At 32.2% G+C, this 13,732-nt stretch overlaps 1 protein-coding gene across 3 annotated transcripts in view; it reads right to left on the reverse strand.

The window, feature by feature from the left end:
* The window catches only part of LOC126855310 (lachesin-like), a 91,683-nt gene that overhangs the window by 38,061 nt on the left and 39,890 nt on the right, over positions 1–13,732 (reverse strand). The window lies entirely within an intron of this gene.

Raw genomic sequence — 13,732 nt, forward strand, 5'->3', positions numbered from 1 at the left:
CTAGATGCGCACATTTCAGCACGGTTGAAGGGCTCTTGTTCCGGTTACATAGGGATGTCTGAGAATATTGTTCGCGTTTCGTGACGATGAAATTTCCGTACGCGATTTCCTAGAACGTTACTGTTCGCCGGAGGCATGAGCAACGCGCGTGATATATATATTTGAGATATTAGCTTTGTGCTCGTGTCCTTTGATCTGAGTCCTTCTTGACCCGTTTTTCACGCAAGATGAAGGCGTATTCGGTGACCTGAAACTCTTGGTTGCCCGAAAACATTTTGTGAAATTTGCATAAAAGAAAAGTACCACATTCGCGTATCATTAAAGCCGATAAGCAGATAAGGTTTTGTTTTTTTTTTATTTTCATGGTGGAAGATGGGAATAAATGAGGATACTGTCGACATCGAAAAATCGAGTTTCTTACAAATGTGATAGTCAACTCATAGAAGACGATCCGATAATGTTAGGAAAATATTTAAGCAAAACGATTTCTTCCTCTTTTTTTTATCAGAGTAAAGCAAACAATTTAGTTAATATAGTTATATGGATATTATGTAGATTTCCTCACAAATTTTCAAAAATTATATGTGATCTCCTTCATACATAATGCTTAATATACTGGTCAATCTTTTCGATCTTGGAAGAGATTATTGCATACAATATTCGGGAGTTTCTGAAGATCTATTCATGAAAATAATAATATGTATATATATTCATGAAAATAATAAGTATGCATATATATTATATATACCTGTATGTATATATCAAGTTTATTATTTTATAATTTCAACTGTCAAAAACCATAAGAGAAACAAAATATTTCAAATGGTATATAATAATAATTATTATTATTATAAAAGATATGCATATAACTAGTACTTCAGATGCTATTAATTTATTCTCTTAGTGAGTGCATGTTGCTTTGAAAACGGTCTTTTTAATTATCAAAGTTAAATACTTTAATAGAAAAGAAAGTTAAATACGTTAATAGATGCTAATTAAATTTTTAATAAAAGAGGGTCAACAACAAATTTATAAAAAATTATATAATTAAGATAAAATATGTTTATATATATATCACGCACGTAATAAAAATTTGATATCTAGTTAATAGAATATTTTTATATTTCTGCTTTTTGTATAAAATAAAATTTATTCAAAGAAACATTTCAATTAAATTTTAACAACATATCTATTTTTTGTAAAATCAATGGTATAATAAATATATTTGAAAGATAAAAACATATATATATATATAACGTTTAAAAGCGCGATATCAAGCATGAATAATATTATTAAACGAGTCGAGCAATATATGAACGATTTCTATTCCTCTTCTCAAAGATATACATATAACTTGCAAGTATATTCTGAAAGCTTGAAAAGCTCTGCTTACAAAATAGTAAAACGTTAACTTTAAATTGCAAAAATATTGCAAAATGTATAATAGGAGAGAAAATAAACATAAAAATTTAATAATAATGAAAAAGAAAGAGAATAAAAGAGAGCATAAATAAGTTTTAAAAAATATAAATTTTTACACAATTGCGTAAATACATTCTAATCGAAAGTATTAATGAAACACGAAACAATATAGATACATACATGTATATATTGTAAAACTATAATAATTTAATTGCGATAATGTGCAATGTCTAAGTTTTGATGCTGCACTGCAAAGGCGAAAGCACTTGCTGCTTTCTGCGAATGATTCTCACGGTGATTTCAATTGCCGATCGGTGAGAAGTTTTAATTTTATTGCTATGTTATACTCGTGAGGCACATTATCCTTTGCAGTAACTTTTTATAAGCAGAGATCGTTACTTTCAATACCTGCTGGGTTATATTAACTTCTATTTCCTCGCTTCGTGGAAGGATGAAACGAATCGTTCGTCTCTGACGTGAGGTCCTCGACCGTAGCGAATAAACGGTCTTCAATATAACGTAGCCGCAATAAAATTGGTCTGCACTCTGATAAATGCAAGTGGCAAATAACAGAGCGAATTTCGCTTATTATTTCGATCAAACTATGCCGCTTGCAATATTCTTCTTTTTTCCTTTTACTTTTTCCCCCTTTTTTTTTCATTTGCTTTCCCTTCACGTTCAACTTTAAATCTCAAGCATCACATTGCCGCAAAATACATGGGGATAAACCCCGAGAGACCGGCAAAAACAAATAGCAAAAGTTTAAGGACATCAAGAAAGTTTCATTATTTTCGAAAGGTTACGTGCCACGTATTTTTAATAAAACAATGTTAGATAAACGTTTAACAATATCAAATTTGCGCTGCTTATCGTTTATCGATTAGAAACTTATACATGTATCTATCTCTTTTTTTCGAATAAATTGTCAGTTCTTATATTGTAAGAATATAAGCGCAATGTCATTTTTCACAATTACATTTCCTAGATCATCGAAATTTGTGATATCGTATCAAACGCTCAGAAATTGTTTAACCTATATCGTCCTCTTAACGTTTAATCGTTTAAAGTTTCAAGTTTAAAGTTTCAAGACTATCTCTGAGCTAACTTCTGAACACGAAAGTTGTGTCAACTTTTTTACGCATATATGGGAACGCGAATTTGTGCAACTTTATATAGTTTAATTTAGGACTTGTGCGATTCAAATTTTTCATGTTCCCAATTAGTTAATACATATTTTTTTATAGCTCTTTTATAACTCTTTGCTTTCAATGCTTTTTTTTTATTTATATTTTATTGATTCAGAAATTCGTAGCTCCTTATCATGACTATTCGAAACTTTTGTAGAAAGTTTATTTAACTTGGTTTATTTTATACTTTATGCAGTATACCAATTCAATCGAGATATATGAGATGGAAAAAGATTTATGAAAAAAGAATGAAAGAAAATTCTCATCAAATATTCAGTTAATGAGATCCGTTCATTTAAAATTGCATACAAAGTAAATGCAAAGAGCTAGTTATCCTGTACATATGCTATTAAATATACATCATATGATTATTTATTTCAATTTATTTATTCAATTGAAAATTTGTCACTAATCACACAATAGAGAACAGTGTAGTAAAGCAATTATAATTATCTTCTCTGTAAACGCAATTTCAACGATTGCATCTCTTGACGTAATCGTGATTACGCCGCGTTTTCCGATTAATTACTAGCCGACTTCGTTAAAAGCGTCGGTCGCGGAGAATTGCCATGCATTTCCTCGCGAAACACGGTACGAGTTAAATTACGACGTTAAGCTCGCGCATACCACTTCGCGGCTACGGTGCGTTAGCCACAAGTGACAGAACCGGAATAACGTGATGCCCTCGTGCTGCGCGGAATTAGACGTATCCGAAAAAGTTTGATGTCAGTTCGCAAACTCTGGTCACTCTCATGAATTATGTAATCACGTGACTAAATGGACTTATTTTTACCAAAAACAAGAACAGTTGTGCTCTTTCTCTTTTCCTATATCCATTCCATTGCAGTTAATGACGTGTTTAATCTCGAAATGCATGATTTCTTAATTTTAAATGATTTCATTTAGTTGTAGGAATTATATAATAAGGATTAAATTATATATTAAAGAAAAAAACATGAAAAAATGTAAGGTTAGCATTTTAAAAAAGCGTTAGCATTTCAAGAAAATTTTAAAACTTTTGCTTTATATTATATCGTATACTCTAAATATATAAATAAATAATATTATTTTTCAGCCAAGATTTAGACCTAGATAAAGAGGAATGAAATCTGACTCTTTGACAAGTTTTTTGCAGATTGCTAGAGTAAAATGAAAATTTTTTCACGCCGTAAAATTCATTAATTATAACTTAATACTTGCATGTACCTCGAAACTTTGAAAATTCATGCAATTAAGCAACTATAATTTTCCTAAATTTCCACGTAATGTGCATCTTTCGTACTAATTTTAACTTTCTCTCAATGTTAGTTAAGCTGGGCTAAAATACCGAAATTACCTCGAATATTCGTTTTGTTGTATCTCACATTTGTGCGTATAAATATTCGCGGTCATTCAAATTTGTCCGCTAATTAGATATAGTATGCATGAATATTTTGATATTAGCATCTGTTATTATAACATATAACAGAAAATATAATTGCGGCAATGCACAAGAAAAGCGGATAATATGCCGCAACGTTCTGTATACTTTACAAAAACAAATAAAAATAACTAGAACAGAATGTGAAACAAGGTAACATTGTTTTCGTTTGGCAGAAAAATTTTAAAAATTTGTTAATTAAAAATAGTAGTAACTTTAGTACTTTTCTATATTAAAAAAATATAATAAAAAATTAAAATGTATTTATGGTAAGAAAAAATTCATTATAATATTAGAGATATATTTAAGAAGATAATGTATTTGAAAAGCATTGTATTTTTATTATTTAAAAAAAAATATAAATTTTGTTTCCGGATTTTGTTATTTGTGAAATAAACTGAATTTAGATTTTATCAAGCTAGGAGCATCCGGAAAGTTACGTATTCTATCAATTGAATAGTTCTACAATAACGTTTGTATGAATATTCTCGGTATTGACGGTATATAACTGTAAAAGCTTTTATAGAAAGGTGCGTAACTATTTTGTAGAAAATCGATTGTAATTGACCCAAAAAATGAAACATGAAAAACAATTAAGGTGCTATGAGATTTTGCGCGTTAATTTACAAAGGATAATTGAAGGTGCCATATCGGGTTGCAAACTAACACATAAAACGATCATTATTCCATTGTTTTTCATTTTGGATACAATTTCGGCCGAGATAAATTTGCGTATGCACTTCTCACCTGTAAAAGCCTTTTGTAATTCTCCAACCAATACAAAGAATAGTTCTATAAAAATTTTATTTGGCTATTAAAATAAACAGCTATTCAATTCACTTGCTTAATATTACTAAAATGCAAATGTTTAAACATTTTAATTGTTTTAAGAAAAAAAAAATATATTCATGAAATATTCCTTATTTTGAAATTCTCGTAATCCATCAGTGAGTGCAAATCGATTCTACTCTTAAGATACTAATCCACTAGACGAGTATTCCGCGATGCTTTCCGAGCGAGAGAATTGTAGATGTATTTACATTGAAATTAAGATGGATAGAGATTTATGCTGATTGAACAACAGCGACTATGGAAAGCTGTATACAACTGCAAATCGCCGTCGTACCATAAAGCCACACGATTTTTACTGGAAAGTCGGCATATAGATTTATGAAAGCCACAAAGAGTCTCCAAACTGCAAAATAATTTATCTTGAATTTCCATTTCGAGACAGACAAACCGCATTAAGGCATTATGACTTTTTTTATATATCCGTCGTTTCTTTCAGTTGCTAATAGTAATACAATTAATGATGCTTAGTAAGAACTCTCTCTCTCTCCGTATTTTGAATAAATATAAAAACATCCTCATTTATACGAAATAATACAGAACGCATATCGAGATTTAATCGACATCAGGGAAAAGAAGCAACTTTGAATTATTTTCTAATAATCGACTTTACATTCTTTTTTCAGGCTAGATATACGCGCGGCTCTCTTAGTTACAAATTTTGATATAATATTGCAATATTATGCAATTATCAATTATATTAAACATCAATTATTGTATAATAAAATATACAATAACATGTTTTTAAATAACACGTTTTTACAATCTAACAGTTTACAATATTACCGCAACTAGTTAAATATTCAATGCAACACATTAGTTTGTATAAAAAATAAATTGAAAGCAAAAAAATAATATTTTTGTAACGGGATAGAAATGGTTTTGCGAGAGAAAGCACGCCTCGGGCTCCCACATTTTACGATGCATTTAACAAATATAACACAAGCCATCAATATATGTATTTATATATAGCTTTTTTCATCCTGACACATCTATATCATCTTTTTCTCTCTGCTCTGAATCCCTCAGATCGCTAAATTTATTTTACACGTTGCACACATTAATTCTGTTTTATTTAAGTATATTATTTCTGCGTGTGTGTGTGTGTATGTGGATGATTCTTGTAGAAGTGCAAGAATCTAGAAATGAGTAAAATGAGAGAAAGGAGAAGGATATATATATATAATATATACTCCCACCAGGCGTACGTGCAGATGGTCTCGGATATCTAGAGTATGAAACACACCCGGATCCCTCTTCTTCTTCGTTCGCGCAAGTATATTTAGCGACATGTATGATGTACAGTCTTGATTTTCTTTTGCCAGAGCTTATTTAGTGTCACGAAATTGCGCTACTCGTACTGCGAGGAAGCACGCGTTCAAATGCGAATAAATCGCGGTAAATTTAGCCAGTGGCCAAACGAGCATCGGTTATAGTTACGGCGATTAATTCGCTTTTCAGCCACGCATTGAGCTACAAAATTTCGCTGTAGGCTTAGCCGTGCAGCAAGCCACGGGACATTCGGTTTTACGGTTTTGGTGTTTGATTGTATAAGCCGTTATTCAAAGAATATTAGTTTCGTATCGTCATATTTTTTAATTTCATCCTTCGTCTGTTAAATATTTTTAAACATTTCTTTTAATATGTAATATGTTTTACATTATAGAAAGAATTTGCAATCCTAGGTTTACAATATTTTGAGAGAAATATTTTCCTATTTTATGTGTGTGCTCAATGGACGGCACAAATGTCCATGTTTAACCAGATTAAACAATACGTGACACAAACGGGTATGACGTAGAATTTAACGCGCTCAGAGAATTATAACGGAGAGGTGAAATTTTAATTTATAACACTGATAAAAATAAAATTTTATTGTTCACACATACTGGTGAAAGAAACCTCTATATCCATTATGATCGCGTAAGGTAACTGCAATGAGAAGCGAGAAAAAGTTTCTGCTTAATATTGCATTTGCGAATTCCGCAGTTCGCAGTTACGTAAATTCCAGATTTTACAGTTGAGGAATTTGCATTAATTTTAAAATAATTACATAAAAGTCTCACTAAGGCTAAGCTTTTTTTCGCTGCCACTTAATCCCACAGCCGTAACCGCATGCGACTCGTATACATGAGAGAGAAATGAAACTATTTAAAAAAAATATGGTCAAAATATTTAAAAGAATAGGAGACAAGTTCCATTACATTATTTAACTTTTTTTTTCATTCTTGAAAAAAATTTTTTAAATATAAAATCCGCGAATCATAAGAAATCTAATATATTCTATGTAAAAAAAAAAAACACATTATACACATGATTTTACAAATAATATAAAATGTTATAGATACATTTCCCTTCAACACACATATTATCCTGAATTATATCAATATAAAATTATGTTCTGATATAAAATCTGAAATCTCTCTGATTTACCTGATTTTCTCTAAAGTTTTCAAGACCACCGCCTCCGTCAATTACTCCAAATCATCCCAGATAAGTCCGCGAATCTAACATTCTCAGCAATCAGCAAGGAAAGTCTTTAAACGAACTCGCGCGAAGATCTCGAGAAGTCTGCCGCGGGCGTAACTTTAACGAAGTAAGCACGACCCCTCAAAATTCTCTTTCTATCTCTCGCAGGAAAGGGTGGATCCCGAAGTCACCTCGATCGCCACCACCGCGCGCTACGTACTATCTTAAACAGTTCGAGAAACTCCGTTCGAAACTCTTCGAGGCGAGCTTACGGCGGTAAAGCTTTTCAGCGTCGTCGAAATTTCCTGAGCGCGTCGCGGATACGCTGGCTCCGGGGTCGCGCCTTTAAGCCGCTGCGGAAACAAATCAGTGTGCAAGATAAACGGAAGTAGCACACCTGGCGCGAACGCCACACGCGTCCCGAATTTCACGGTGTATCGAAGCCCCGCAATCCGTGCTTTATTACGTCGCGGTGAATATCGTTGTCACACGCGAATTCGGCGCAGTTTGTTACCAAGTATCGGAGCGTGTAATCCGCCAACATGCGCGCATTCGTACGGTATGCGCCGCGCGTATTAAACGGCGACATAATTCGCAACAGCGCAGAAACTTTTACTCACGTGCACGTGTGTGAATTGTCTTATTTGCGTCAAACGTGTATAGCGCGAGAAGCGTGTATTTAAACGCTTCACGCCGTATTACACCGCTGTTCGAAAGAGCGTGAGAATAATTTCGCGAATATCGGGCGTGAAATGTCGACCATAATGAATCCCCGGGTGTTAATTCTTAAAAGGACCAGACAAAATTTAAGTGCACTTTCTTGCTGTCAAGATTTTATACGCCCTTTAATAAGGTATTTAACATCAAGCGCGATCGGATTAATCATTCACAAGTGCTTTTTACAGCGAAGCTGTGTGCTTCGCGGGATTTCCGAGGCCAGTAAATTTATGAATTAATTTTATGCACACCTGACGTACATATATATCTGTAATTTATAAACCGGATCAAAAGTGCCACATAGTAGTTATTTATGTTTTAAATAGATTAACAAAGGCTCGCAGCAAATGTGTGGAAAATATCAATTTTTGCGTAAAACTTAATAATTATAAAATTAGTGAGCAATTTTTGTTATGTGTTATTTGTAGAAAGAAATTCTTTTTATAGAAACAGGTCTCTCTTTATATCTTTAAGTGTATAAAAAAAATTGATGTTTTTATTTTTCAATCTTGCTGAAAAATATATGAAACCTAAAACAATAACGATTTCTTACAAACAATATCAGTAATGCGGGAAACGATATTAAATTACTCGATCGTAAAAGGTTGGTAGCAATAACATTAGATCAGTGAGTCAGGATCTTCGCAATCAATCCAATAGAAAAAAGCTGATGTAGGCAAAAGTTTCCTTAAGGAGGAACATTTCCCGACGATGCTGTGATTTTCCTCCAGTTAACGAAAACACGCAACTCTCGACGTTTGCATAACCGTGCCCCGCGTATCTCGGATGCCTCACTCGATCTCATTCCGATTTAACGGCGGTGTAATGATAGTAAGGGTAGTTACGTGCGCGGTATGTCGATAGGATCCATAATTAATTGTTGGCGGAACCGCTATTTTATTGACGCTCTCGATTATCAGCCAGCACGGCCGATGCAGTTCCGCCGTTGCAAAACTGCGTCTCCGTCTTCGTAATTTGCGGTCGACCGTCGCTTTATCGCCGGCGCATCGCCTCGACCCAGCCGAGGCCGGCTCACACACCCACGCCGGTCGTCGTTTATGCACTTAAGGACTTCTATCGACACGTCCCTCCGCTCATTTGAATAGCAAATACCTGTGCGCAGAGACGAGCGAGCGATTGGTGACAGTTTTCAAAGATGAATACACAAGGATGAGTATACATACTTGATGAAAGAGCGTGTCGCGTACCGGCACGCCGATTAATCTTTCACGACCCGACTTTTTATCTTTTCCGATAAAGTAATTCACAACTTCACGGCGCGCCTGGGTCTATTATAAATTCCTGACGGGCGGTGATCGATCCATTAAGCTTCTCGCGCCGCTCACGTTTTTGCATTAGGATTGAAGTGCATCTTCCCGTCGGAGAGATTGATATAATGTTTGCAACAAACATAATAATATTCTTGGAATTACGTGGCGATTCATATCAGAAAAACTTCATTTCGCAATGTACAGCATGTGCTTTCGTTGGGGATTACGAGTTTAGAAAAGAAATATATACCGTGTGAGAGATAGGAGTTCTTTTCCCTTCTCTCTTTTTCTAGATTATTTTTGCAGATTTTTTTCTAGATTTCTTTTTGTAGTTTTAAATTCTTTTTGACCCTATAAAGTACGACGGCTTTATGCATTGACACTTCCGTCTAGACTACTCTAGACTACTCCACAAGCTGTTCGCATATTGAGTGCTTTTTGTCTTGGGATCGAAAACAATGACAGTGCACTCTCTGATGTGTTGCGTTCGCTTGGACCTCGCATAAAGTTACTCTCAAACTAAAGCAGTACTTTCTAAACTCTATTCATGGGGGTCAACCTGCGCGCACAATGCGTATCACGTTATTGCATTCAGTTCACACATGCGATCTATCTATTGATTTCCAACATTTCCTCTTGAAATATTGAAAGTGTTTTTAGAAATTAGAAACAAATTGTAAAAATTAATTCTCAATTGATTTAAATAAATCTCAAGTGACTGCATTTTCCACTAAATTGAACTCTATTTGATATGTAATTTACTTGCAAATATAGCCAATAAATTAGCGATAAATATTGTAAAAAATGTGTGTGAGATAAAGTGAGCTAAGTAAATGTTTAATAATGATTAATATTTATCAAATCACAATGCTTGTATTAATATTTTTAATAATTACTTTAATCGTAATAATTATTTGAAATTTGAAATTTTCATGAGACAAACTCCAAAAGTATACTTGATATTAGTTTGTAAATAAATGTCTAATTTCGTAAAGATAAAGTTTCTTTTTTGTAACCAATAAAAACTTCCGCTTCAATGAAGTCTCTAATTATTAATATATAGCTGCCAATTACCTCAAGATAGGTTATTGGACGAGTTTTTACTTCAACTATTTCCGATACTCACATCATGTTTTTGGGAGATAACTTCTTAGTCAGACATCATTTTATTTTTTTAACAGTCCTTATATCGCTTACGAATCGTTAAATGTCTTATAATTTAGTTGCAATTTATTCTGTAGAACATAAAAACTTTTTAATTTTTAATTACAAATGATATAGATATAGAGACTATTTAAATAATTTATGTTATAAGAAAGTTTTCTAATTAATGAACTCTTATATGTGTGTGGAATTGTTCCTCTCTCACTCTCTCTCTTTCTCTTTCTTTCTTTCTGTTTGATATAAAAACTAAGTAAAATTTTCTTAAAAATAAACAGATGCTACTGGTCATAAAATTTATGTAAAATAAAAATTTATTATATGCTTGCACTATTTTAAATACAATCAACAAGCGTGAATGTGAATTTAAATGCAAGTGTCACAAAAATAGTTCTCAACTCTGTTGCCAAAAGTCCTTTTACGTGCGTTGTTTCGGGAAATGGAGGTTTGAACACCATTTCCGCTAAACGGAGACGTCGGCTTTGTAGAACTTTATCCGCTCACACATACGCGCAACGACATCTCAAACATCACGAAAGCCATATATCGTAACGATTTGTAGTTCTCACCATTACGTACGTCGAGGAAAATACGTTTCCCCACTGACGCTATCAACTCGCAATATCCAGCAAATGATATAATCGTGCCACGACGCGAACGCAACATGCAAACTATTTATTCAATCATTTATTTATGTGTGATAAAAATAAAGGCACTTATTTTCTTTAGAAAACCATCAATTATTTATAAAACTGTGTACATATTCTTATTATTGCATCTCTATATTATTGAATATATTCTTACTAGAAATATATGTAAAAAAATATGTATAAGATAAGCTGATGATTTTTCTTGATTCAAAATTTCAAGAATTTTTCCTTATTTTTTTTTTTTAATGTCTTCTTTCTCTCTTTTTTAATAATCATCGTACACTTATCTAACCATGTCAAATTTTTCGCAAAAGATAGACATGATTATAGACTCTTTCGAATGTCCATGTTACAGTCGAATCGGAAATTTCACGTTCAAAACTTTTCCTCGCGGGATGCTGATCGAAACTGTCGGATGCGGATACTTTCTACTCGAACTGATTGAAACTTACAGGCCGATAATTGGATTGCAGCCGTCAAGACGCGTATCTGAATAGACGCAATCATTGCTTTGTCGGACTGAGAGTGTATAGAGGCACTGTTAAGGACTTAATTTGACAGCAGACGTTGCGCGACTCTGAATCCTTTATCATAGATCGTTCTAATAATAAAGAATCTAGAGTGGATATCGCCGCGCATATATAAAAGGTCATAGATGCACTTGCCTGAAAAATAATGATCTCAAAGGTTCAACTTTATTGTGGCAACGCGTTGCGCATGGTGCACTGTTTAAGAGCATTCCAAATTTTTACAAAGATCGACACAGCTGCGTTTTATTCTTTTTCCTACAGCTCCTACTCCCTTTTTTATCACATGGCTAGTTTTCCCCGTGTAGATTTATAGAATCTATTTTTTAAGAAAAAAATATTTTATTTTTCTGCCCTATATTTTTAGATTCGAACAAAAGAGTGACTTGTCCATTTGTCATCGCGAAAAATTGTTACGAGCAATAACTTTGAGAATGTTTGAAATATCAATTCTTTATATATTTTTTCACATTATAAAATTTTAAGAGTTATGTGTACGTTTCATTCAACATTTAATCTTGGCTACAATTAATTGTGCCATTAATAATTAAAGATGATTATCTTTTTCTAATTTTGATAGAATAATTACTTATGTCTCTTTCTCTTTTCTAAAAATTTGTAACATAACATTTGTAAAAAAGAAAATTTTTTTATCCCAAAAAGTGCTGCTAAAAGCGATGGTTGTATTTTGTATTTTTAACAATACAGCACGAGAAATTTTGCATTTTTGTACGCATATTTTATGCGGTGTAGACGTTTAGAATATTTTCCATACATTTTTATTTGTATGTGTTTATATATGTTTTGCATGTAAAGTGCTATAGCATTCTTATATATAAAACTCATACATATTTTGAATAACTGCCACAAGCATTTAAAACAACATTAATTTATCATAACAATTTCAATGTTACATCACAAATAAATATGCGTTAAAGCACAAGCATGTTTATACATCTTTTTCTTTGCTTAGTATAGTTATTAATTTATTTTGTATAAATAAATAATTTTTCCCGATACTCTGACACACGTAATAATTTTGATCACTAACTATAAAATGTATTTTGAAAATCGGATTTAAAGTGTGCAAAATGATTAAAATTTTATTAATAATGTGATTGGTATTGGCATAGAGAAATAAATGTTCTCATAAATTTTATTGCAAGTGGTTGAATGGCAAGTGTGTATCATCGTTTTATTTACGAATGATGTTATCAAATTCATAAAACATAATATGGATGTAGATTCCCCTTTTAATGCTCGTATCGATATGCAGCAGTATATCTGTGCATACTAGGACGTAATTTAAATGCATTAATCCTTTGAGTGGCAAACTATGATGTATCGTCATATCATATCGTGTGTCTGGATTGCCAACGTCAATTTATCATTGTTGCTACAATATTTGAGAGATAAACAAGACAAGTATACTTGAATTTTGGATAAAATTTTATAAATTCTCTCTTATTAAATAAATCTTTACGAGTCGTAGACATAAAATAATTATCAACAATTATTAATTATATATTGACAATATTATCAATAAAAAATTAACTTTTTCATCATTATTAATAGAATAAAAATTTTAAATTTTCATAAAAGATTCATTGAAATATTTATTCCAATATAATCGCGAGAATCTTTTTATTCAATTAATTAATCTTTTACTTTCAAGTATATTAAATTTTTGTGGTTGTTATATTGTTCTCTTTATTCATAAAAACTTTTGTTTTACATAGCGTTGAAATATCGGAAATATATAAACTGTAAACTTGTTTCATCCACAAACTCATACATTATATAAACGAAATAGCTTGATAAAATCTTGTCGAGGAAAAAAGAAATATTTTGTGTGTATAGTCAGGTTATCTTTTATAAATATCAAATAACCCTAAGATTGCACATGACAGGAGATGGCCCCATAAAATATACAAAGGATGCAAAGGAATCTCATATATATAAATTCTATATAAAATCTCTGTTTTAAGATAATCATGGGCAAAATTTATAAACGATGAATTGATACAATTATCAATACTATCAATTAAAATGTGACTTG

This window comes from Cataglyphis hispanica, chromosome 15 (assembly GCF_021464435.1).
Source record: "Cataglyphis hispanica isolate Lineage 1 chromosome 15, ULB_Chis1_1.0, whole genome shotgun sequence".
Taxonomy (NCBI): Eukaryota; Metazoa; Arthropoda; class Insecta; order Hymenoptera; family Formicidae; genus Cataglyphis; species Cataglyphis hispanica.